The 26,682-nt window shown below is 36.6% G+C and overlaps 1 pseudogene; it reads right to left on the bottom strand.

The window, feature by feature from the left end:
- Nucleotides 1–22,195: 22,195 nt before the first annotated feature.
- On the bottom strand, nt 22,196–22,482 carry LOC122918860 (annotated as a pseudogene).
- Between the last annotated feature and the right edge of the window lie 4,200 nt (nt 22,483–26,682).

The following is a 26,682-nucleotide window of genomic DNA, read 5'->3' on the forward strand; positions in this document are numbered from 1 at the left end:
ATTATGTGAATTGGTGTCTTTGATCAGTTCCGGAAATTTTGTTGATCTCTTCAAGTATTGTTTTTATAAATCTGAAATAGCGTCAATTCAAACATGCACCATTTATGCACCACCAAAAGAGAAAAAAATGTTACTAATGCCTTAATAGTAGTATTAAGTGGGAACACCTGGGTGGCTCAGTTGTTTCAACATCTTACTCTTGGTTTTGGGGGTGGTAAGATGGAGTCCCATGTCAGGCTGTGTGCTCAGCAGGGAGTGTGTTTGAGATCCTCTCCCTCTGCCCCTCCCCCTGATCTCTCGCTCTCTTGCTTGCATGCTCTCTCTCTTGCTCTCTCTCTCTCTCTCTCTCTTTTAAGGATTTTACTTTTTTATTTGATAGAGAGACAGTGAGCACACAAGCAAAGGGAGTGACAAGGGAGAGAGAGAAGCAGGCTCCCTGCTGAGCAAGGAGCCTGATGCGGGGCTCAAACCTGAGCCACCCATGCACCCCTTTCTCTCTCTTAAATAAGTAAACCTTAAAAAAATATTATATGAAGTATGAATTGGTCATACTGATCCTCGTTGCTTAGAAATTTGTCACTTTCCTAAAGGACTGGCAAACATTTTTTCATTTGCATTACTTTGTGCCTAGTTTTTTTTTTTTTTTTAACTGTATCTTTGTTAGAAAGCATAGCAGTTTCATATATTTGTATCTTACTTCCTGTAAGTAATTAGTTACTGCTTTTTCAAGATGTTCAGGTCAGTTCTGACTTCTGTAACAGAATCCCATAAACTGGGTGACTTAAATGACCAACATTTATTTCACAGTTCTGAAGTCTGGGAAGACTTAGATGAAGGTGCTGACAGACTCAGTGTCTGGTGAGGATTTTGTTGCTGATTTGCAGATGGTTACCTTCTTGCTATATTCTCACATGGTGGGGAGAGAGATCCTCTCTCTCATGTCTTTTCTTGAAAGGGCACTAATCCCATTCTTCAGTTTCACTCCCAAGACCTAATTACCTCCCAAAGGCTCTACCTCTAAATACCTTCAATCTGGGATTAGGGCTTAAACATATGAACTTTGAAGGGACACAAGTATTTAGCCTGTAGTACAAGAATATAATGATTACTCATTTATGGCCAATGTTTGAGTTACAAATATTTGCTTCACTAAGGTCAGGTTGTATGTCTGTGTATACACATTAGCTTCTAAATAGTTTTCCTGAAGTATATTATATATTGCAATAATTTTAAAAATATTTGTTTATTTATTTATTTGACAGACAGAGATCACAAGTAGGCAGAGAGGCAGGCAGAGAGAGAAGAGGAAGCAGGCTCCCTGCTGAGCAGAGAGCCCGATGCAGGGCTCGATCCCAGGACCCTGAGATCATGACCTGAGCTAAAGGCAGCGGCTTAACCCACTGAGCCACCCAGGTGCCCCCATAGCACACTTTTAAATCCATTTATATTTGATGGACTCTTGGATTGTTTCCATATCTTGGCTTTTGTAATTATGCTGCAGTGAAGATGGGGGTGCAGATACCTCTGAGATAATGATTTTATTTCCTTTGGGTATATACCCAGATGTAGGATTGCTGGATTGATGGCAGTTTGTGTGTGTGTGTGTGTGTGTGTGTGTGTTTAAGTAAACCCTACCCTTAATACCAAGAGTTATGTGATTTACCATCTAAGATAGTCAGGCACCCCACATGTGGTAGTTCTGTTTTTGATTCTTGAGGAACCTCCATACTTTTTCCATAATACCTGTATCAATTTATATTTCAATATATATCCTCTTTTCTCCATACCCTTGCCAAAACTTATTTGTCATCTTTTTGATAATAACCATCCTGACAGGTATGAGATGCTATTTCCTTATGATTTTGATTTGTTTTTCCCAGTTAGTGATAATGAATATTTTTATATACTTGTGGCCATTTCCAAGAATGTGTATTTAAACCCTTTGCTCATGTTTTTAAAATATTTTATTTATTCGTTAGAGAGAGAGAGTGTGAACAGGGGAGAAAGGCAGAGGCAGAGGAGAAAGCAGACTCCCCACCGAGCGGGAAGCCTGATGTGGGACTCAATCCCAGGACCCTGGGATCATGACCTGAATCGAAGGCAAATGCCTAACCATCTAAGCTACCTAGATGCCCCCCACCTTTGCCCATTTTTAAACCAGGTTATTTGTTTTTATGCTGTATGTTGATTACTTATTTTTTGATACTAATCTCATCAGATACATGATTTGCAAATATTGAATTTTAACACTCATTTTCCTTTTGAAATTCCATTTGATTTTTTTCCCTAATCTGCTTTTTTACTTCTTGTCATTTCCTTGACCTGTGGATATTCTTAGGCATGCCATTCATTTACTATTAAATGTAGTAAGCGTACTTTTATAATCTGTATCTGATAATTCTAATATTTAAAGTCTTAATGGTCTCTTGCTGTTGTTTTTCATTTATGTAGGCTTTTGTCCCCTGCTGCTTTGTTTCCTTGTATTCTTGGTTCTTTCTCTTATTATTATGGTATTTCTCTTACTGCCCTTGCAAAATTATTTGGAGAGTCTTGGTGGTTTAGAGTAAAGCTGCCTTTCTATAGAGAGGACGTGCATTTACTTTTACCAAAGAATCTAGGACCATTTCAACAAAAATCACAGCTTGAGTTGTTCTCGTCATCATTCAAGGTAAGGAGAACCTGGTCAGGAAATCCCCATAAAGTTCAGCCTATGGCCAAAGATTTTCAGTAACGGTAGAGTGGGGGTTTTATGGTTTCAGGCCTTACATTAAATCTTTAATCCATTTAAACCTAATTTTTGTGGGTGATGTAAGATAGTAGTCTAGTTTTATATTTTCGCATGTGACTGTCCAGTTTTCTTAGCACCATTTACTGAAGGCCTAGCTTTTCTCCTTTGTATATTCTTGGTTCCTTTGTTACAGATTAATCGACCATGTGTGTGTGGGTTTATTTCTGTTCTATTCATCTATGAGTCTTTTTCTTTTTTTTTTTTTAAGATTTTATTTATTTGACAGAGAGAGAGAGCACAATCCGAGGGAGTGACAGGCAGAGGGAGAAGCAGGCTTCATGCTGAGCAAGGAGCCAATGTGGGACTCCATCCCAGGGCCCTGGGATCATGACCAGAGCCAAAGGCAGGTGCTTAACCAATTGAGCCACCCAAGTGTCCTTATGTGTCTGTTTTTGTGCTGTTATCATACTGATCTGATTTCTATAATGTTGTAATATAATTTGGAATCGGGGATTGTGATGCCTGCAGCTCTGTTCTTTCTCACAATTGCTTGGTTATTTGGGGTTTTTTATGGTTTTATACAAATTTTAGGATTGTTTGTGGATTGATTATTTACCATTGGGATTTTTATAGGAATTGCATTGAATCTGTTGATTGTTTTGGGGCAGTATGGACATTTTAACAGTATTCACTCTTTCAGTCCATAATGATGAATATCTTTCCATTTATTTGTGTCTTCTTTTATTCCTTTCATCAGTGTTTTAAAGTTTTCAGTATATAGGGCTTTCACTTCCTTGGTTAAATTTATTCCCAGATATTATTCTTTTTAATGCAATTGTAAAGTGATTGTTTTCTTAATTTCTTTTGCTGAGAGTTTGTTAGTACCTGCAACAGATATTTGTATATTGATTTTTATATCCCATAGCTTTACTGAATTTGCTGATTAGTTCCAACAATTTTTTGGTGGAGTCTTTAGGATTTTCCTATGTTTAAAATCATGTTTTCTCGGGGCCTGGGTGGCTCAGTTGGTTAAGCATCTGCCTTCAGCTTGGGTCGTGAACCCTGGGTCCTGAGCTTGAGCCCTGCATTGGGCTCCCTTCTTGGAGTGAACCTACTTTTCTGCTTTTCCCTCTCCCTCTGCCTGCTGCTTCTCCTGCTATGCTCTGTCTCTCTCTGTGTCATGTAAAGAAATAAAATCTTAAAAAAAAATCTGTTTTCTATGAATAGTGACAGTTTTACTTCTTTCTTTTCAATTTGGATGCTTCTTACTTGTTTTACTTGCCTCATTGCTGTGGCTAGGTTTTCCAATATTATCTTGACTAAAAGTGGGGAGAGTGGGTATTCTTGTCTTGTTCTTGCTCTCAGGATAAAGTATATAATGTTAGCTGTGGACTTTAAATGTATGGCCTTTATTATGTTGAGGTACATTTACTCTATACTCACTTTGTTGAGAATTTTTTATTAATCATAAATGGATGTTGAATTTTGTTAAATTTTTTTTTCTGCACCTCTTGAGTTGATCATGTGATTTTTATCTTTCAGTTTGTTAATGTGGTGTATCGTGCTGATTGATTTGCAGATGTTGATATATCCTTGCCTCCCTGGAATAAATCCTAGTTGATCGTGGTGTATTATTCTTTTAATGTATTTTTCAACTTGGTTTGTTAATATTTCATTCAAAAATTTTGCATCTGTCTTGATCAGGGATATTAGCCTGCAATTTTTTTGTGGTGTCCTTGTGAGGTTTTGTTACCAGGGTAATGCTAGCCTTGTGAAGTGAGTTTGGAAATGTTCCCTCCTCTTTAGTTTTTTGGAAGAGTTTGAAAAGTGTAGGTATTAAATCTTTAAGTGTTTCCTAGAATTCACCAGTGAAGCTCTCTGGTCCTGGACTTTTGTTTTTTGGGAAGTTATGATTATTCAGTATGCTTCGTAGTAGTGATTGGTCTATTTACATTTTTATTTCTAAATCATTAAATCTTGGAAGATTGTGTTTCTTGAAATTTATGCATTTCAGTTGTACAGTTTGTTGGCATGTAACTATTTATAGTAGGTTTCTTATGATCTTTTGTATTTCTGTGGTATCATTGTAATTTCTCTTTCATGTCTGATTTTATTTATTTGAGCCATTTCTCTTTTTTTCTTGGTGAATCTGCTAAAGATTTGTCATTTTCTTTATCATTTTGTAGAAACAACTCAATTTCACAGGTCTCTTCTATTGTCTTTTCAGTCTCTATTGCATTTATTTCATTTCTGATGCTTGTTATTTGTTTTCTTCCAACTTTGGGCATCATTCATCCTTTTTCTAGTTCCTTTAGGTATAAAGTTAGATTGTTGTATGAGATCACGTGATCTAGCCTGGAGAATATTTATGTGCATTTGAGAAGAATGTGTATTCTGCTGTTTTTAGATGGCATATAATATATATATTAAGTCCCTCTGATCTGATGTGTTGATGTTTCCTTACAAACTTTTTGTTTCAGTGAGCAATCTATTGATGTAAGTGAGGTATTAAAGTCCCTTGCTATTATTGTATTGCTGTCATTATGTCCCTTTGGGTGTGTTAAATTTTGCTTTATATATTTAGGTACTCCTTTTATAGGTGCATATTTACAAATCTTATATCCTCTTGTGTGATTAACCCCTTTATCATTATATAATGCTCTTCTTTTTCCTTTTATATAGTCTTTGTTTTAAAGACTATTTTATCTGATATAACTACTCCAGCTTTTTTTTTTTTTTTTTTTGGATTTCTGTTTGTGTGGAACTTTTTTCATCCCTTCACTTTCACTCTGTGTGTGTCCTTATATTGGAAGTGAGCCTATTGTAGGCAGTGTACAGTTTGGTCTTTTTTTATTCATTCAACCACTGTGTGTCTTTTAAAATTTATTTATTTAATATTTAAGGTAACATATAATGTATTATTTGCCCCAGGGGTACAGGTCTGTGAATCATCAGGCTTACACATTTCACAGCATTCACCATAGCACATACCCTCCCCAATGTCCATAATTCAGCCACCCTATCCCTACCCTCCCACCCCCAGCAACCCTCAGTTTGTTTTGTGAGATTAAGAGTCTCTTATGGTTTGCCTTTTCCCAATCCCATCTTGTTTCATTTTTTCCTTCCTTACCCCCCATGAAACCTCACCCTGCCTCTCAAATTCCTCATATCAGAGAGATCATATGATAATTGTCTTTCATGATTAACTTATTTTGCTAAGCACAATACCTTCTAGTTCCCTCCACGTCATTGCAAATGGCAAGATTTCATTTCTTTTGATGGCTGAATAGTATTCCATTATGTATACATACCACATATTCTTTATCCATTCCTCTGTTGATGGACATCTACGTTCTTTCCATAGTTTGGCCATTGTGAATATTGGGGTGCATGTGCCCCTTTGGATCACTACATTTGTATCTTTAGGGTAAATGCCAGTAGTGCAATTGCTGGGTCATAATGTAGCTCTATTTTCAGATTTTTGAGGAACCTCCATGCTGTTTTCCAGAGTGGCTGCACCAACTTGCATTCCCATCAACAGTGTAGGAGGGTTCCCTTTCACCACATCTAGGCAATGGTTCTGTGATGCTGTGGCTGAGGTGGAAGAGGTTGCTGCCAAAATTGAGGATTTTGATGGATTCCTGTATCACTTTGAGGTCTTTCATCCATTTTGAGTCTACTTTTGTGTATGGTGTAAGAAAATGATCCAGTTTCATTCTTCTGCATGTGGCTGTCCAATCTTCCCAACACCATTTGTTGAAGAGACTGTCTTTTTTCCATTGGACATTCTTTCCTGCTTTGTAGAATATTAGTTGACCATAGAGTTGAGGGTCTATTTCTGGACTCTCTATTCTGTTCCATTAATCTGTGTGTCTGTTTTTGTGCCAGTACCATGCTGTCTTGATGATGACAACTTTGAAATAGAGCTTGACATCTGGAATTGTGATGCCACCAACTTTGGCTTTCCTCTGGCTATTCAGGGTCTTTTCTGGTTACATATTAATTTTAGGATTATTTTTCCCATTTCTTTGAAAAAAATTGATGGTATTTTAAGGGATTGCATTAAATAAGTAGATTGTTTTAGGTAGCATAGATATTTTCACAATATTTGTTCTTCCAATCCGTGAGCATGGAATGTTTTTCCATTTCTTTGTGTCTTCTTCTATTTCTTTCATGAGTACTTTATAGTTTTATGAGTACAGATTCTTTGCTTCTTTGGTTAGGTTTATTTCTAGGTATCTTATGGTTTTGGGTGCAGTTGTAAATGGGATCAACTCCTTAATTTCTCTTTCTTCTGTCTGTCTGGGGGTGTATAGAAATGCAACTGATTTCTATGCATTGATTTTATATCCTGGCACTTTATTGAATTCCTGTACAAGTTTTAGTGGTTCTGGTGTGGAGTCTTTGGGGTTTTCCACATAAAGTATCATTTCCTCTGCAAAGAGTGAGAGTTTGACCTCTTTTTTGCTGATTTGGATGCCTTTAATTTTTTTTTTTTTTTTGTGGTTTGATTGCTGAGGCTAGGACTGCTAGTTGAATAGCATAGTGGGCATCCCTGCCATGTTCCTGACCTTAGGGGTAGAGGTATCAGTTTTTCCCCATTAAGAATGATATTCACTGTGGGTTTTTAATAGATGGCTTTGATGGTATTGAGGTATGTATCCTCTATCCCTACACTTTGAAAAATTTTGATCAAGAAAGGATGTTGTACTTTGTCAAATGCTTTTACAGCATCTATTGAGAATATCATATGGTTCTTGTTCTTTCTTTTATTAATGTGTTGTATCACATTGATTGATTTGTGGATGTTGAACCAACCTTGCAGCCCAGGAATTAATCCCACTTGGTCGTGGTGAAAAATATTTTTAATGTACTGTTGGGTCCTATTGGCTAGTATTTTGGTGAGAATATTCACATCCATGTTCATAAGAATATTGGTCTGTAATTCTCCTTTATGATGGGGTCTTATCTGGTTTTGGGATTAAGGTAATGCTGGCCTAATAAAATGAGTTTGAAAGTTTTCCTTCCATTTCTACTTTTTGGAACACTTTCAGGAAAATAGGTATTAATTATTCTTTAAATGTTTGGAAAAATTCCCCTGGGAAGCCATCTGGCCTTGGGCTCTTGTTTCTTGGGAGGTTTTTGATGACTGCTTCAATCTCCTTACTGGTTATGGGTCTGATCAGGTTTTCTGTTTCTTCCTGGTTCAGTTTTGGTAGTTTATATGTCTCTAGGAATGCATCCATTTCTTCCAGATTTTCAAACTTGCTGGCATATAGTTGCTCATAATATATTCTTGTAATTGTTTGTATTTCTTTGGTGTTGGTTGTGATCTCTCCTCTTTCATTCATGATTTTATTAATTTGGGTCCTTTCTCTTTTCTTTTTGATAAGTCTGGCCAGGAGTTTATCAATCTTATTAATTCTTTCAGAGAACCAGCTCCTCGTTTTGTTGATTTGTTCTACTGTTATTTTGGTTTCTATTTCATTGCTTTCTGCTCTGATCATTATGATTTCTCTTCTTCTGCTGGGTTTAGGCTTTTTTGCTGTTCTTTCTCTAGCTCCTTTAGGTGTAGGGTTAGGTTGTGTATGTGAGGCCTTTTGTTTTTTGAGAAAGGCTTATACTGTTACTTTCCTCTCTGGTCTGCCTTTGCTGTGTCCCAAAGATTTTGAACAGTTGTGTTTTCATTTTCATTTGTTTCCATGGACTTTTTCAATTATTCTTTAATTTCCTGGTTGACCCATTCATTTTTTAGCAGGATGCTCTTTAGCCTCCATGTATTTGAGTTCATTCCAACTTTTCCTTTGTGATTGAGTTCTAGCTTCAGAGCATTGTGGTCTGAAAATGTACAGGGAATTATCCCAATCTTTTGGTACCAGTTGAGACCGGATTTGTGACCCAGGATAAGATCTATTCTGGAGAATGTTCCATGTGCACTAGAGAAAAATGTGTATTCTGTTGCTTTGGGATGGAATGTTCTGAATATATCTGTGATGTCCATCTGGTCCAGTGTGTCATTTAAGGCCTTTATTTCCTTGTTGATCTTTGGCTTGGATGATCTGTCCATTTCAGTGAGGGGGGTGTTAAAGTCCCCTACTATTATTGTATCATTGTGGATGTGTTTCTTTGATTTTGCTATTAATGGATTTATATAGTTGGCTGCTCCCATGTTAGGGGCATATTAGATTCTTAGATCCTCTTGTTGGACAGACCCTTTGAGTATGATACAGTGTCCTTCCTCATCTCTTATTACAGTCTTTGGCTTAAAATCTAATTTATCTGATAGAAGATTGCCACCCCAGGTTTCTTTTGATGTCCATTAGCATGGAAAATTATTTTCCACCCCCTCACTTTAAATCTGGAGATGTCTTTGGGTCTAAAATGAATTTCTTGTAGATAGCATTTTGGTGGGTTTTGTTTTTTTATCCATTCTGATACCCTGTGTCTTTTGATTGGGGCATTTAGTCCATTTATATTCAGGGTAACTACTGAAAGATATGAATTTAGTGCCATTGTATTGCCTGTAAGGTGACTGTTACTCTATATTGTCTCTGTTCCTTTCTGGTCCACTACTTTTAGGCTCTCTCTTTGCTTAGATACCCCTTTCCATATTTCCTGTAGGTCTGGTTTGGTGTTTGCAAGTTCTTTTAATTTTTGTTTGTCCTGCAAGCTTTTTAATCTCTCCTTCTATTTCAGTGACAGCCTCGCTGGATATAGTATTCTTGGCTACATATTTTTTCCTCATTTAGTGCTCTGAATATATCATGTCAGTCTTTTCTGAACTGCCATGTCTCTGTGGCGAGGTCTGCTGCCAATCTAATATTTCTGCCATTCTATGTTACAGACCTCTTGTCCTGAGCTGCTTTCAAGATTTTCTCTTTGTCACTAAGACTTGTAAGTTTTATTATTAGATAATGTGGTATGGACCTATTTTTATTGATTTGAGGGGGTTTTCTGTGCCTCCTGGATTTTGAAGCTCGTTCCCTTTGCCATATTAGGGAAATTTTCTACTATAATTTGCTCCAATATACCTTCTGCCCCTCTCCCTCTTTCTTCCTCTTCTGGGATCCCAATTATTCTAATATTGTTTCATCTTATGGTATCACTTATCTCTTGAATTCTCCATTCATGGTCCAGTAGTTGTTTGTCTCTCTTTTGCTCAGCTTCTTTTTTCTCCATCATTTAGTCTTGTTCATCACTAATTCTCTCTTCTACCTCATTTATCCTAACAGTAAGAGCCTCCATTTTTTTATTGCACCTCATTAATAGCTTTTTAAATTTCAGCTTGGTTAGATTTTAGTTCTTTTAATTCACCATTAAGGGATTTTGTTTCCCCAGAAAAGGATTCTCTGATATCTTCCATGCTTTCTTTGAGCTCAGGTAACACCTTGATAATCATCATTCTGAACTCTAGTTCTGACATATTACTAATGTCCATATTGATTAGGTCTGTAGCTGTCAGTACTGCCTGTCAGTACTGCCTCTTGTTCTTTTTTTCCACCTTGTCATTTTATCCAGATAAGAATAGATGAATGAGAGAACAAAATATTAAAAGGGTGATGGGACTGGAAGAGATTATGCTGAGTGAAATAAGTCAAGCAGAGAGAGTCAATTATATGGTTTCACTTATTTGTGGAGCATAACAAAAAGCATGGAGGACATGGGGAGTTAGAGAGAAGGGGGTTGGGGTAAATTGGAAGGGGAGGTGAATCATGAGAGACTATGGACTCTGAAAAACAATCTGAGGGGTTTGAAGTGGCGGGGGGGTGGGAGGTCGGGGTACCAGGTGGTGGGTATTATAGAGGGCACGGATTGCATGGAGCACTGGGTGTGGTGAAAAAATAATGATACTGTTATGCTGAAAATAAATAAATGAAGAAAAAAAAAAGGGGGGACAAAGACCCCAGAAAAATATACTCTAATGAAATTAGAAGAGACCTGAAAGTGGGGGGAGAAGAATTCTGCCTGCCAGAAAGTTGGTTGTATTCTGGTCTCTTAGAAGAAACTACCTCCCAAAATTCTAAGGAAAGAAAAACTATATATATACACAAAAATAGGGTAAACATGATAAAAGAATGGAATATGACTGTGAAGATGAAAAGTAAAAAAGGTTCTGAAAAAGGAATTGATAAGTTGTTTGGGAAAAGAGAAAAAAAAGAGGAGAGAATGTGATCAGGCTGAAGACTAGAACAAAGCCATGTGCTATATTTAGGGTATATTTTGATCTTTTAGAAGAAATTGTATCCCAAATTTTTAAAGAAAAAAACCCTACATGTATACCAAAAATAAGGTTAAATAAAATGAATCTATACAATATGAGTATAACCATGAAAATTTAGAAGATTTTTTAAAAAAAGGTATTGATAAGATAAAATAGTTAAAAAATGTTAAAATAGGAAAGATGAAAAGTTAAAAAAACAGAATAAGAAAAAAAATGAAACTAAAAAAATTTAACTTTGAAAGACTAAAGGATCATGGGGAAAAAGCCATGAATTTTATGTGTTGCTGTTTGTATCTCGAGTTCTGCAGTTGTTATTGTCGGTGAACTGGTCTTGGCTAGATGTTCTTGCTGTTCTTCTGGGGGAGGGGCCTCTTGTGGTGATTCTCAAATGTCTTTGCCTGAGGTGGAATTGCACTGCTATTGCCAGGGGCCAGGCTAAGTAATCCGCTTGGGTTTGCTCTTGATATCTTTTGTTCCCTGAACACTTTTGGTACCACTTAGGAGGATAGAAATGAGGATGGCAGCCTTCAAATCTCTGGCCCGGAGGAACTGAGCACTTGGGGCCCCACTTCTCAGTGAGCCCTCAGAGAAAAGCAGTCAATCCCTCCCATCTCCCTGGTCTTGGACCGCACTGAGCTCACCCAGCCTGTGACTGAATGTTTTTATTTCTGCTACACAGCCGTATTTGGGGTTTCCAAACCCAGCAGATTCCTGCCACATGCTCCTGCGCTGCTCCTCCCAGAGTAGGAAGGAGGGTATCTCTCTCCTCATGTGCCAATTTTGGGTTCCCTTCTCAGAGAGCAGTTGCCCAAGTGTGCCTTGGATAACAGTTTAAGGTAACCCTGAGCTGAGAGCGCACTCTTCGACTCTGTCTCTGTGGTCAGCTTCCCTGCTCCAATACCTGGGAGCTCTGCCATACTCAGACACCCTAGTCTTTCTGTGACACTGCAGGTCTTGAGACCACACTGTCCCCGTGATAGCCATATCCCTCAGTGGAGCAGACTTCTAAAAGTTCTTATTTTGTGCTCCACTGCTTTCTTACTTGCTGGTAGCCAGACCCTCCCACTGCAGTCTGCCTTCCTGTTGCTTTGTATTCACGTCTCCACACATCTTACCTTCCAGAAGGTGGTCAATTTTCTGTTCCTTGAATTGCTACTCTTCTCTCCTGTGAAGTATGTAGGTATTCAGAATGGTTGATAACTATCTAGCTAAACTCCTGGGACCTGATGATATTTCAGTCTCCTACTCCTCTGCCATCTTGCTTCTTTCCCCCACTCTTTGTCTTTTGTCTTTTTTTTTTTTTAAAGGTTTTATTTATTTACTTGACAGACAGAGATCACAAGTATGCAGAGAGAAAGGGGGAAGCAGGCTCCCTGCTGAGCAGAGAGCCCACTGTGGGGCTCGATCCCAGGACCCCGGGACCATAACCCTAGCCGAAGGCAGAAGCTTTAACCCACTGAGCCACCCAACATCCCTATACTTTCATATTCTTAATACTGGGTTAATACCCTTTCTTTTAAGGCTGGTTTAGTAGTGATGATGTTTTTAGGTTTTTTTTTTTTTAATCTAGAATACTCTTTATCTCTTTTTTCAATTCTGAATGAAAGCCTTGTTGGGTAATATATTCTTTTTTTTTTTTTTTTTCCTTTTACCACTTTGAATATATCATGTTACTCCCTTCTGGCCTGCAAAATTTCTTTCAAAAATCTGCTGATAGTCTTATGAGGTTTCCCTTATATGTGACAGGTTGTTTTCTTTTCCTGCCTTTAAGATTCTCTGTCTTTAATTATTGACAGTTTAATTATGATGTCTTGCTGTGGATATTTTTGGTTTCTGTCATTTGGAATTTCTACACTTCCTGGATCTGAATATTGGTTTCTTTCCCCTGGCTTTGGGAAATTTTCAGCCACTATTTCTTCAAATAAGTTTTCTGCTCTTTTCTCTCTCTCCTTTCTTTCTGGGACTCCTATAAAATGAATGTTATTTTATGCAATATTGTCCTATTGGTCCTTTAAACTACCTTTACTTTAAAAAATTTTTTTATCTTTCTGTTGCTTTTTGTGGCTGAGTTTCACTGTCTGTCTTCGAGCTCAGTGATCATTTCTGCTCTGATCTAGTTTACTGTTGTAAATTTTGGTTCAGTTATTATATTCTGCAGCTCTATGACTTATTTTTGGTATTTTCTTATATTTTGTATTTCTTTGTTGATGTTCTTACCAGGTTCATCCACTCTCCCTTTAGTTGAGCATCTTTGTGACTATTACTTTGAATTCTTTATCATATATATTATCTCTGTTTCATTAAGGTGTTTTTTTTTTCAAGGTTTTATCTTGTTCTTTCATTTTCTAGATAATCCTGTTTCCTCTGGGAAACACTCTGGATTCATTTCTGTATATTAGGTAAAACAGCTACCTCTTCTAGTCTGAAAGGATGGGCCTTGTGTTGGAGATAAACCTTACCTTTTAACCTTGCTATAGCTCTGGTTGTCTTTCAGACTTTTGTGATTATCTAAGCAACTTGATTTATACCTGATAGGTCAAGGTGTGCCAGGAAGTGTCAGTGTTCCAAAGGGAGGGATCTCAGTCAGTACCTATAGTCAGGCTGATTGGAAACCAGACTCTCAGGCAGCAGCTTTTTAAAGTATGCAAATATATACTGTCCTGTGGAATTTAAATCTTGCTGGCTTCCAGATAAAGTGATGTGGAGGGAACCTCTGGGTGGCAGTTGCAAAAATTGGGACTTCAGATGAATCTGTAAGCTCCTTTTTGGGAGGTGCTTTAGAGCTGTATCAAGGCTGAAGGAGACTATGTGGATGGCATCCCCCTGCTTATGTTCCCTAAACTGCTCTGTAGCCTCCAAATTTGTGGCAAACCTGAAGTCTGCCCTTCAGGCGGAAGCTCCAGGAAAGGTAAATAGGCCTTTTCACAGGAGGACTGGGGTGTGTGTCTGTGCAGTGCCCTGGGGGGGGTGGCGGTAGCCTGCCAATAACTGTCTCTGACCATTTCAGTTCCATGGGGCCCAGAGATGAAACCCATCCTGGCCACCAGAGCCAGGTGATCATGGAGTGTCCCCTGTGTGTACTATATAGGCCAGTTGGCTTTAGCAAAGCATTGGGAGAATGTAGGGTCAGCATGTACCCCCTGGCTTTTGCAGGGCAGCAGGAAGCACTGGATTGAGATGTGCACACTGACTTTAGCAAGTTAGAATTACCATTTTTGGGCTTGCAGCCCAAAACTTTGTCCTTCTAACTTGCAGCACCTTTGTCCCTGGAGAGCCTCAATAGGCCTCTCCTCCTCTGACAGATATTTTAAGATAGGCAAATGAATTTCCTTCGCCTAGAATCTAGATACTTTTCAAATTGCTGCTTTTGTATTGGTCCCCCTTGGGGAGTAAGTCTCTCCATAAGCTCTTTTAGAACAGAATCTGTAGAGCAGTTCCCTACATCTCTTTGGGTCTCCTGGATGTGAACCCCGTTGGTTTACAAAAGCCAGACCTTATGGAAGCTTATCTCTCTTGTAGGTCTCAAGGTTGGGGTGCCTTATATGGAGAGTGATGATCCCCTAACTCCTTAGGGAGAAGCTCAGGATTTGTGAGATCTCTCCTGATTGTGGGTCACCAACTTGATTGGGGGGTGGTTTGGTGAGATTGTATCTTTACCTTTTTAGCCATCTTGATGTGGCCCTTTTTCCCATTTGTTGTGAAGGAGCTGTTAAACTGATTTTCAGTTATTTTTCAGAGGGAATTATTCCAAATGTAGCTATAAATCCATCTTGTACTTCCTGTGGAGAAAATTAATTTAATCAAGTGATTTCTTTTTATTTTTTTATTTTTTTTATTTTAAAGATTTTTTTTTATTTATTAATTTGACAGAGAGAGATCACAAATAGGCAGAGAGGCAGGCAGAGAGAGAGAGGAGGAAGCAGGCTCCCTGCTGAGCAGAGAGCCTGATGCGGGACTCGATCCCAGGACCCTGAGATCATGACCTGAGCCGAAGGCAGCGGCTTAACCCGCTGAGCCACCCAGGCGCCCGTGATTTCTTTTTATTAAGAAAATTTTATTTATTTATTTAAAGAGAGAACGCATGAGCTGTAGCTGGTGCAGGGGCGGGGTGCGGGGGAGAGGGAGAGGATCTCAACCAGACTTACTGAGCATGGAGCCCACTGTGAGTCTTGATCTCATGACCTGAGATCATTACTTGAGCTGAAACCAAGAGTCAGATGCTTAAGATAGAGGCACCTAGGTGCCCCTAATCAAGTAATTTCTTTAGGTAAATGCCTAATATGAAGGTAAAGCCTGACTAGGACTGGAGTTTTGAAAACACATAAATAAGTAAAAGATTGAGTGATTCTTGTTGTGTACTTACACATTTTGCAGTGTAATAGTTGAGAATAACTTATAATATTAAGGTTAAAAATTTATGCTTTTTCTTTCTTCTATGTAGGCATGATTTATACCACTTATAGTTTATGATGATTGCTTTCACATTTTGTATGTTACTACTTTGAAGTGTACAACATAAAAGTAAATTAGATAATTGATGATTGCCACGCAGCCCACCACTGATTTCAGCCAGTCAAAATGTTGCAGTTTGGCTTAATTAAGTAGTATGAGACCCATGGTTTCTGTGACAGCTCAATGTCAGTTGACCCGGATATGTCCTGCCAAACTGTTCCTGTGGAATAAATAGGCTGTTTGTAAACAGGATGACTAAGCATTCTCTCATTCTCTCATTTTAAATTCACAAAGTACAAGGCACCTGGATAAAAGGTCAAATGTGAAAGGTTATAAGCCATTTTTGGCCTATTCTTTTGTGGAAACTTTGGCTGCCTTAGTCTGAGGCCTTGGAAATAGTTCCACAAGGCCTTTTGTCAAAATACTACTGAGAGTTGGCTCAGACAGGATTCTATTACAAAATCCTGTTCTCTTTTTCTCTCTCTTCTTTGTGTGTCCTTCTATCTGAAGTTTATGAAAATGCAAGGAATTTTATAAAAGCTAAGTATATAAATGAAACAACCAAATAAATTCATATATAAAATAAATTTACAATTTTCTTTTTAGGGATAGAGGTCCACAAATTGAATATATTATGATAAGTACTTGAAAAATTAATTGAAAATTACATTTTAGAAAAAGAGTAAGTATATCAGACTAACAAAGAAGATGAAAAACACTGGCAGAAAAACTTGGGGGCAGTTGTACATTTGTAAAAAAGGCACTGTATATCTGTTTCACCTAGGCCACCAAAGCAGTCTTTAAATACTAGTGAGGTATTTTAATTAATGAGGTCTTTTTCTGTTATATGTTATGCTGTTGAGTAGTATTTGCTCTGTATTTTGAAGAAACAAAGATATAATAAGTCTTTTTCAAAACTTTTTGCTTTGCTTTAGATTTATTACTCTTTTTATTCTTCCTCAGAGAAGGAATGGATTGCAGAAATATAAAAAACAAAGTGAATGTTAGATTTACTTTGTCTGGCATTAAAGCTTAGCTTGAAGAACATTCTTCAGTTTTTTGGCTATAATACTTATCTGCATTACTAGTTTGTTTTTTCATGTTTATATACTACTTCAAGGCTATAAGTTCTGTCTTGGTCAATATTGGTGTATTTTCATTCTTGGGTTTGTTAATAAAGATGTAAGCATCTTATTTTAACAATTTTATTTATTTGTTCTAAGTAACCTCTACACCCACTATGGGGTTTGAACTCATGAACCGAACATCAAGAGTCACATGCTCTTCTGACTGAGCTAGCCAGGTGTGCTTCACCACTGGATTTTCTTAAGGTAGAAAAGAAGTGGGGCAAGGGACAATGAGAAGATGGCAAAATAATCATCTCGGACACAAGCATAAGCCATAGACCATTTTAACTATGAATGAACTTTTGTGTGATCATAGTAGTTAAAAAGAAATCAGTCAGATAAATGGAAAAGTAAAAGCATTTTATTAGGAAATTTAGAGTAACTCCTAGAGGAAACTAAAGATGCTGGATTAATGCATGTAGTTTGAATCATGAAAGCCTGGATACCCAGGCTTTCATTAATTTGTTGTACTACTGAGCACAGGCATGGGAAGGATTGGACTTTCTAGTGTGTTTCATAAAGTCTGATTTCTTTTTTCCTTATAGAACATGAAACAAAGCCATTTATCTTTTAAAAAAAGTTACTTCAATTTAATTGACATAGTATATTATTAATTTCAGAGGTAGAATGTAGTGATTCATCAGTTGTATATGAAATCCAGTGCTCATTACATCCAGTGCCCTTCTTAATGTCCATCACTCATTAAGCCCATCCTCCCATCTGCCTTCCCTCCAGCAACCCTCAGTTTGTTCTCTGTAGTTAAGAGTCTCTTATGGTTTGTCTCCCTGTCTGTTTCTATCTTATTTTATTTTTCCTTCTCTTCCCCAGTTCTGTTTCTTAAATTCCATATATGAGTGAAATCATGCAATATTTGTCTTTTTCTGACTGATTTATTTTGCTTAGCATAATGCCCTCCAGTTCCATCCACGTAGTTGCAGATGTCAAGAATTCTTTTGATGACTGAGTAATATTCCGTTTTATGTATATAATAGTTATATATGTATATTTAATACATATATATATTAAATATACATATATAACTATTATATACATAAAACGGAATATTAAATATACATAAAATGGAATTTTATGTATATACATAAAATGGAATTAAATATACATAAAATGGAATATATAATATATAACTATTATATAGTATATAGTGTATATAATAGTTATATATGATATATAACTATTATATACGCACGTGTGTGTATACACACACACACACACACACCACATTGTTTTTATCTATTCATCTGTTGTTGCAAATCTGGGCTCTTTCCATATTTTGTCTGTTGTGGACATTGTTGCAGAGTCATTTATCTTTTAAGCAATTTTCTGAGAATATCTTAATTCAGAGATGGACTTGTCTTTATTTACTTTCTCCAGAAAACTCTTTAAAAAATTCTGTGAAGTTTGAAATGCATTTGGCATTATTTTATTTTCCTTGAATTTCTTGATATTAGGAGCACTGCTGCAGTATGAAATATTATATATGTTGATATACAGGTTTCTCATCTCTCTTTTTTTTATTAAAAAGAATGACAAGTTCATTTTCCTTTATTTATTATCTTTCAATCAGAGTACATTGGACAAATTTGAAAATGGCAACTTTTAAAAGAATGTATTTAAAAGTTTGCACAGATTTTTACTTCTTTTTCCCATGCAAAAGCTGTCAAAAAAAGTTTGAAAAATTCACTCTATTTAAAAAATTAAACTTAAGAAAAGTAGCCCTGGACAAGTCACTTAGCTTGTCTGAATCTGTTTTCTTATGAATAAAGTGAAGACTAGGACTTGATCTTTAAGGGCCCCCCCCCCGCTTCAAACTAAAATTATATCTGACCAAATATTATTTCTAGGACTGAAGAACTCTGACTTTCTGATGAGACCACCAATAGGACCTTATTAGAGCCTAAAGGAAAAGAGTCATCTGATCCCTGGCAAAACCAGAGATTTATATTCCTGGCACAAAAACTCTACTTAAGAGACATGAATAAAATGACCATTTAAAATCCTCCAAATCAGTGGCACCTGGGTGGCTCAGTTGATTGAGTGCCTGACTTTTGATTGCCGCTCAGATCAGGGTCTCAGGGTCTCAGTGTCTCAGGGTTGAGCCCCATATCAGGCTTGTGCTCATAGAGTTTGCTTATCCCTTTCCCTCTGCTCTTCCCCTGATCGTGCACACACTCTTCTTCACATAAACAAACAAACAAACAAACAAATAAAGTATTAAAAAAATAAAATTTAAAATTCTCCAAATCAGACAGATCCTTTGATCTAAATTAAAAGTGTAGGTATTAGTTTGTTTTCATACCTTGGCTATTATGAGTAATGTTGTAAAGAACATGGGAGTTTAGATACTTTGAAATCCTGTTTTCATTTCCTTTGGCTGTGTACCCAGAAGTGTGATTGCTGGATCATGTGTGGTTCTATTTTTAATTTTTTGAGGAACCTTCATATTGTTCTCCGTAGTGGCTGCATGAGCTTACTTTTCCACCAACAGTACACAGGGGTTTCCTTTACTCATTGCCAATATTTTTGTTATCTCTTTTCTTTTTGATGATAGCCACTTTAACAGGTTATGGGGTGATATCTCTTTGTAGTTTTGATTTGCATTATCTTGATCACTGGAGATATTGAGCATCTTTTCATGTACCTGCTGGTCATTTGCCTGACTCTGGAAAAAGATCTATTCAGTCCCTCTGCCAATTTTTAATCAGATAGTTTCTATTTTTGTTTGCTATTGAGTTGTATGATCTTTTAATATATTTTTAATATTAATCCCTTATAAAATGTATGATTTGCAAATATTATTTCCCATTCTCTGGGCTTCCTTTTCATTTTGTTGATGGTTTCCTTTATCGTGCAGAAGGTTTTTAGTTTGATGTAGTTCCACTTGTTGCTTTTCTTGCCTTTGATCTTGGTATCAAAACCAAAGAAATTATTACCAAGACCACTGTCCAGGAGTTTGCTCCCTATGTTATTTTCTAGAACTTCCATTGTTTCAAGTCTTACATTGAAGTCCTTAATCTATTTTAAGTTGATTTTTGTGTATGGTGTAAGATGGGGGTCTAATTTCATTCTTCGTAAGTGACTGTCCACTTTTACCAACACCATTTTTTGAAGAGACTCTCCTTTCCCATTGTATATTTTTGATTTATTTCTTGTAAATTAGTTGACTATATGTGAGTGGGCTTATTTCTGTGTTCTCTATTTTGTTCCACTGATTCATATTTCTGTTTTTGTGTCAGAACCATACTGTTTTTTATTACTGTAGCTTTGTATTCAGGACTAGAGTTTGACATCAGGAAACGTGATGAGTCCAGCTTTGTTTGTTCTCAGGTTTGTTATGGCTATTCAGGGTTTTTTGTGGTTCTACACAAATTTTAGGATTTTTCATTCTATCTTTGAAAAATGGCTTTGGAATTTTGATAGTGACTGAACTGGATCTGTTGATTGCTTTCATAAGTAGTATGGACATTTTAACAATCATAATTCTTCCAATCCATGAACACAGAATATTTTTCCATTTATTTGTGTCTTCTTAGTTTTTATCACTAGTGTCTTATGGCTTACAGGGTATAATCCTTTCACTTCCTTGGTTAAATTTATTCCTAGGTATTTTATTTTTTTTGATGCAGTTGTAAAAGTGACTATTTCCTTTATCTTTCCAATATAAAAATTTAATGCATAGAAACTCAACTGATTTTTGTAAATTGATTTTGTGTCCTGTGACTTTATGGAATTTATTGATTAATTCTAAACAGATTTTTGGTAGAGTTTTTTTAGGGCTTTCTATATGTAATTTCATGTCATCTACAAATAGAAACAGTTTTATTCTTCCTTTCCAATATGAATGCTTTTGCCCCTACTTGATCTTGCCTAATTTCTTTGGCTAGAACTTCCAGTACAATGTGAATAAAAGTTGCAGGAGTGGGCGTCCTTATCTTTTTCTTGACCTTAGAGGAAAAGATTTTAGTTTTTTTACCATTGAACGTGATAGTAGCTGTCTTGTCATATATGACCTTTATTATGTTGAGGTATGTTCCCTCTATATGCAGTTTGTGAAAATTTTTATCGTGAATGGATATTGAATTTTTCAGTGTTTTTTTTTTTGCATATATCGAGGTGATCATATGATTTTTATCCTTCATTTTGTTAATGTTGTGTATCACACTGATTGATTTGCACACACTGAATCATTCTTGAATCTCTGGAATAAATTCTAGTTGATCATGGTGTATGATACTTTGAATGTATTGTTAAATTTGATTTACTAGTATTTTGTTGAGGATTTTTGTATTTGTGCTCATCAAAGATGTTGGCTATAATTTTATTTTCTCATAATGTCTTTGTCTAAGTTTTGGTGTCAGGGTAGTGATGGCCTCATAAAATGAATTTGTAAGTGGTAGAGTTTTTAGAAGTTTTCGACAAGAACTGTTTTTTTTTTTTTTTTCTTTTTTTTTTGGTGGTAAAATTTACCAGTGGAGGTGTCTGCTTCTGGACTGTTTGTTGTTGTTGTTGTTGTTGTTGTTTTTTAAAAGATTTTTTTATTTATTTGACAGAGAGAGAGAGAAATCACAAGTAGGCAGAGAGAGAGAGAGGGGAGGAAGCCTGCTCCCTGTGGAGCAGAGAGCCCGATGTGGGCCTCGATCCCAGGACCCTGGGATCATGACCTGAGCCGAAGGCAGAGGCTTTAACCCACTGAGCCACCCAGGCACCCCTTTTTGTTGTTGTTTTGATGACTGAATCAATACATTTACTAGCAATTTGTTTGTTCATATTTTCCGTTCTTTTGTGATTCATTCTTGGTCAGCTGTGCATTTCTAGGAGTTTATTCATCTCTTCTAAGTTTTTTGTTTTTTTGGCATATAATTATATATAATAGTTTCTTAGGATCTTTTGTATTTGTGTGGTATGAGTTGCAGTGTCTCCTCTTTCATTCTGATTTTATTTGTTTAGAGCCCTCTTTTTTTTTGGTAAATCTAGCTAAAGGTCTGTCTGTTTTGTATATCTTTTCAAGAAATTAGCTCATGGTTTCACTGATCTTTTCTCTTTTCTTTTTAGCCCCTCTTTCATCTATTTCTTCTCTGATCTTTGTTATTTCCTTTCACCTACTAACTTTGGACTTAGTTTATTGTTCTTTTCTTGTTTCTTGAGTTGTAAAGTTAGTTTGTATATTTGGTCTACTTCATGGTGTCATGTCCCTTAAGCTCTCTTACTCTTTTTCATTCTTTTCCCCTTTTTGTCCTCCAACTGGATGAATGTGAATACTCCACCCTTGAGTTCACTGATTCTTTCTTCTACTCTATCTAGTTTGATGTTGAACCCATGTATTGAATTTTTTGGCTTAGTTATTGTATTTTTCAGCTTTGTGGTAATCTGTTTAAATACTGTCTTATTTTTATCCCCCAAGTTTTTACTTAAAATCACATTAGTTAATATATAGTGTAGTAATGGTTTCAGGAGTAGAATTTAGTGATTCATTACTTACATATAACATCCACTGCTCATCACAAGTGTCCTCCTTTATGCCCATCACCTATTTTTCCCATTCCCCCCACCCACCTCCCCTCCAGCAACCCTCAGTTTGTTCTCTATAGTTGAGAGTCTTTCATGGTTTGCCGCTCTCTCTCTCTCTCTCTTTTTTGGTTTTACTATTATTTATGACAAATATCCCACATCTGTGATCTCCTCCTGTTGGAAGTTCTTCAAAATGATGCCATCAGCCTTGGCCAGTCGGAGGATGGAGTCATCAGACTCAACCATCCTGCGAATGACCCCACAGTAGTGTAGGTTTTGAACTGGCTGTTGAGCCTGTCTATCACCTTGTCATCCTTGGGCACATTCATCTGGATGGACATGTGGTCCTTGGTGCCAATGATGCTTTTGCTGGTGTAGCATTTCCACTGCACAGGTGGGTCCATGAACTCACTGGCATCATTCTACATGTCAGGGGTGACCTACTGTCACTGCTGTTAGTGCAAGCATAGAAAGTCTCTCTCTGTTTTTATCTTATTTTTCTTTTTTCCCCCTGTGTTCATCTGTTTTTTCCTTAAATTCCACATATGAGTGGAATCATATGGTATTTGTCTTTCTCTGACTTATTTTGCCTAGCATAATACTGTCTAGTTCCATTCATGCTCTTGCAAATGGCAAGATTTCATTCTTTTTGATGGCTGAGTAATACTGCATTGTATATATATATGCCGTATCTTCTTTATCCATTCATAAGTTGAGGGACACTTGGACTCTTTCCATAGTTTGACTGTTGTTGATAATGCTGCTGTAAACATTGGGGTGCATGTACCCCTTTGAATCTGTATTGTTTGTATCTTTTGTATCCTTCGGGTAAATACCTAGTAGTGAATTGTTGGGTCAAAGGGTTCTATTTTTAACTTTTTGAAGAAACTCCATACTCTTTTCTATAGTATCTGTACCAGTTTGCATTCCTGCCAGCAGTGCCAGATGTTTCCCCTTTCTTGGCATCCTCACCAACACCTGTTGTTTTTTGTGTTATTCATTTTAGCCATTCTGACTGGTGTGAGGTGGTATCTCATCATGGTTTTGATTTTTATTTCCATGATGATGAGTGATGTTGAGCATCTTTTCATCTGTCTATTGGCCATCTGGATTTTTGGAAAGATGTCTGTTCATGTCTTCTGCCCATTTCTCAACTGGATTGTTTGTTTTTTGGGTCTTGAGTTTGCTAAGTTATTTATAGATCTTGGATACTAACTCTTTATCAGATGTGTCATTTGCAAATATCTTTTCCCATTCCATAGGCTGCCTTTTAGTTTTTTTTTTTTTTAGTTTTGGTGCAGTTGCAAATGGGATTGATTCCTTGATTTCTTTTTTGGCCGCTTCATTATTGGTGTATAGGAATGCAACAGGTTTGTGTATGTTGATTTTATATCCTATATGCTAAATTCATATATCAGTTCTAGTAGTTTTTTTGTGAAGTCTTTAAGGTTTTCTTCTTTCTCTCTTTCTTTCTTTCAGGAGAGAGAGAATGGGGGAAGGGTAGAGGGGGAGGGGGAGAGAGAATCCCAAGCAGGCTTCACACCTAGCATGGATCCTGATGCAGGGTTCAGTCTCATGATCCTAAGATAATGACCTGGACTGAAATCCAGAGTTGGATGGTAAACTGACTGAGCCACCCAGGTGTCCCATCTCTCAAGTTTTCCATATAAAGTATCATATCATCTGCCAAGAGTTAAAGTTTGACTTCTTCCTTGCCAATTTGGATGGCTTTTTTTTTTCTTTTTGTTTTCTGACTGCTGAGGCTAGGACTTCCAGTACTATGTTGAACAAGAGTGGTGAGAGTGGACATCCCTGTTGTGTTCCCGACCTTAGGGGAAAAGCTTGTGAATGATATTAACTGTGTGTCTTTTGTATATGGCCTACATATGAAGTATTGTAACATTCTGTCCCTACTTTCTTGAAGGTTTTTATCAATAAAGGATTTCTGTATCTATTGAGAGGTTCATATGGTTCTTGCCCTTTCTTTTGTTAATGTGGTGTAGTATGTTGATTGAATACTTTCTTATATTTTCTGTCTCTTTGTTGAAATTCTCATTTCGTTTAAGCATTATTCTTGGGAACTCGGTGAGGATCTTTATGACTGTTATTTTTAACTCTTTCCTGAGTAGATAACTCATCTCTGTTTCGTAATCCTCTTTTTTGTGAGTTTTTTTTTTTTTTGAACACATTATTTTCTTCAGTTTCCTTGGTTTTCTTTATTGGATTGCAACACTTAATAAAACAGCCCCCTCTCCCAGTCTTGACAGAGTGGTCTTGTGTAAGAAAGGAACCTTACTATTCAGCTTGTCTCTCAAATCTTCCTGATTATTTAATCTACCTTATTTGTTCTTTGTTGTTCCGAATAGTAGAGGGAGTGCCAAGACCTGTTTCCATGTGGTATTGCTGTGTACTTTTCAGCTAGTTTTTGAATATCTTTCAGAATAAATTGCCTTATGTATAGTTGGAGATTAGCTGAGTCCATTGGAGTTGATGAGTTCAGGGTCCACCTATGTTGCCATTTTAGACTGGAAGCAAGTTTAATACAGAATTTAGAGTAAGGACATCATCTATATGATTCACAGCTGGTATCCTACCTTGCTTTTAGCTCTGTCCAGGCCATTTCTTCTGTAGCAAAGCTTTTTAGTTTTTTAATTATTATTTTTTGGTGTTCATCAGTGGACATACACACAATGGAATATTATTCAGTCATGAGAAATAAGGAAATCCTTTGATTTGTGACAACATGGACCTTCAAGGCATTATGTTTTATGAAATAAACCTGACAAAGAAAGACACATAGTGCATGGTATCACCTACATGTAGAATTAAAAATTAAAAAAGAACAAACCCAAACTTTAAACTCCTAGAAACCAAGAGTAGCAGAGGCTTGGAGGTGGGGGAAATAGAAGTTGGTAAAAAGGCCCAAATTTTCAGCTATAAGATGTATAATGCCTAAGATCTAGTGGAAAACAATGAGCATAATTGGTAACACTTAAGAAAAGGTAAAGATACTGGAATCTCGATTCCATTCTGTCAGTTATGTGTTCTTTGATTTATTTTTGGCCGAACTATTTAATGATTTGTGTCAGTTTTTAATTTGTGAAGTGAATGTAAGGCTAATGTAGGGACATGCTGAGCCAGTTTATGTAAAAGAAATTTGTAAACTTCAAAGCCCACTATAAAACTTGCCTACTGGTTTTGCTAAGTATGTAAGTTGTGAATATTGGTACAAAATCAAGGAAAATAATTTTCCCCTCTTTCTACAAAATCACAATTTATTTTATATATATGTATGTATGTATATATATGATTTTATTTATTTGAGCGAGAGAGCACACAAGTGGAGGGGGCAGATGGAGAGGGAGAAGCAGACTCCCCACTGAGCAAGGAACCTGGTACAGGGCTTGATTCCAGAACCCCGGGATCATGACCTGAGCAGAAGGCAGACACTTAACCAACTAAACCACCCAGGTGCTCCTATTTTTTATATTTTATATTAACAGATCCGCATAAATAAAAATGAAGGTAGAAGTTTTAACAAAGTATTTCTAAATTCAGAGCTAGGATTCCTGTATCCTCAAAATCTCTATAACATGAGTTAATTTCTTGTTGAAAATGAGTCATCATTTTATTAAATAATTCACCTATGATCACTTTGGCCTTGACCTACCAGGAAAAGAGAAGTAGACAGTTGTAGGTTCTTTGAAGTGAATAAATTATGAAGGGGGAAAAAGAGGATTTTTCTGGTACAGTCTCTGTTTTTCTGGTACAGTCCTGTCAGTTAAGATAATTGCCAAATTCTTCACTTTTTTATACTCTAAGTGTTACTGAATCAGTTGTGTTAATCTTTTTTTAAACTTCTCAATGTCTTCATCTTTCTTCTAGCATATATATGTTGGCATTTGGTCCCTTTCAGCATCAGTGAAGTTACCAGTAACTTTGGTGAACGTCCTCCCTTTAATATAGGATTGCTTTAGGAAGTTTTATTTCTTTCTTATTTCTCCAGCAATAATAACAGCACATTTATCAACTGTTATTTGCATTATGTGAGAAATTTTTAACATTAATACTACAGGCTAGCCAGACTATGCTGAAGACCACGCAGTATATATACATATGCCCATATACATGAATACATACATATAATTTTCTTTTTCTTTATCATTCATATTCCATGTTGAATTGTACTATGCCAAAAATAAGAATTGTCCTTCATACTCTTCATTCTTTTAAAGAGATAGAATTAGTTATATCTTCACTATGTAAACTCATAAGTAAAGTATAGAACATTGGAAATTCATACTGTTGGATTTTTCCTCTGGGGTATTTAGAGGATACAAATGTAAAAGATTTATAAGTGTTAACATCTCATCTGTTTATTGATGAAGTATTGTGACATTTCCAGATGCTTGATTTTGCAATTTATATTCTTATTTTGGTCAAAGAATTATAAAAGTCATAACTTTTTTTCCCCGTTGGACTGGGAAAATGTAGGAGCTTTTTTTTTTTTTTTAAAGATTTTATTTATTTATTTGACAGAGATCACAAGTAGGCAGAGAGGCAGGCAGAGAGAGAGAGAGAGAGAGAGAGAGAAGCAGGCTCCCCGCTGAGCAGAGAGCCCAATGTGG

This window comes from Neovison vison, chromosome 1 (genome assembly GCF_020171115.1).
Source record: "Neovison vison isolate M4711 chromosome 1, ASM_NN_V1, whole genome shotgun sequence".
In the NCBI taxonomy this organism is placed as follows: Eukaryota; Metazoa; Chordata; class Mammalia; order Carnivora; family Mustelidae; genus Neogale; species Neogale vison.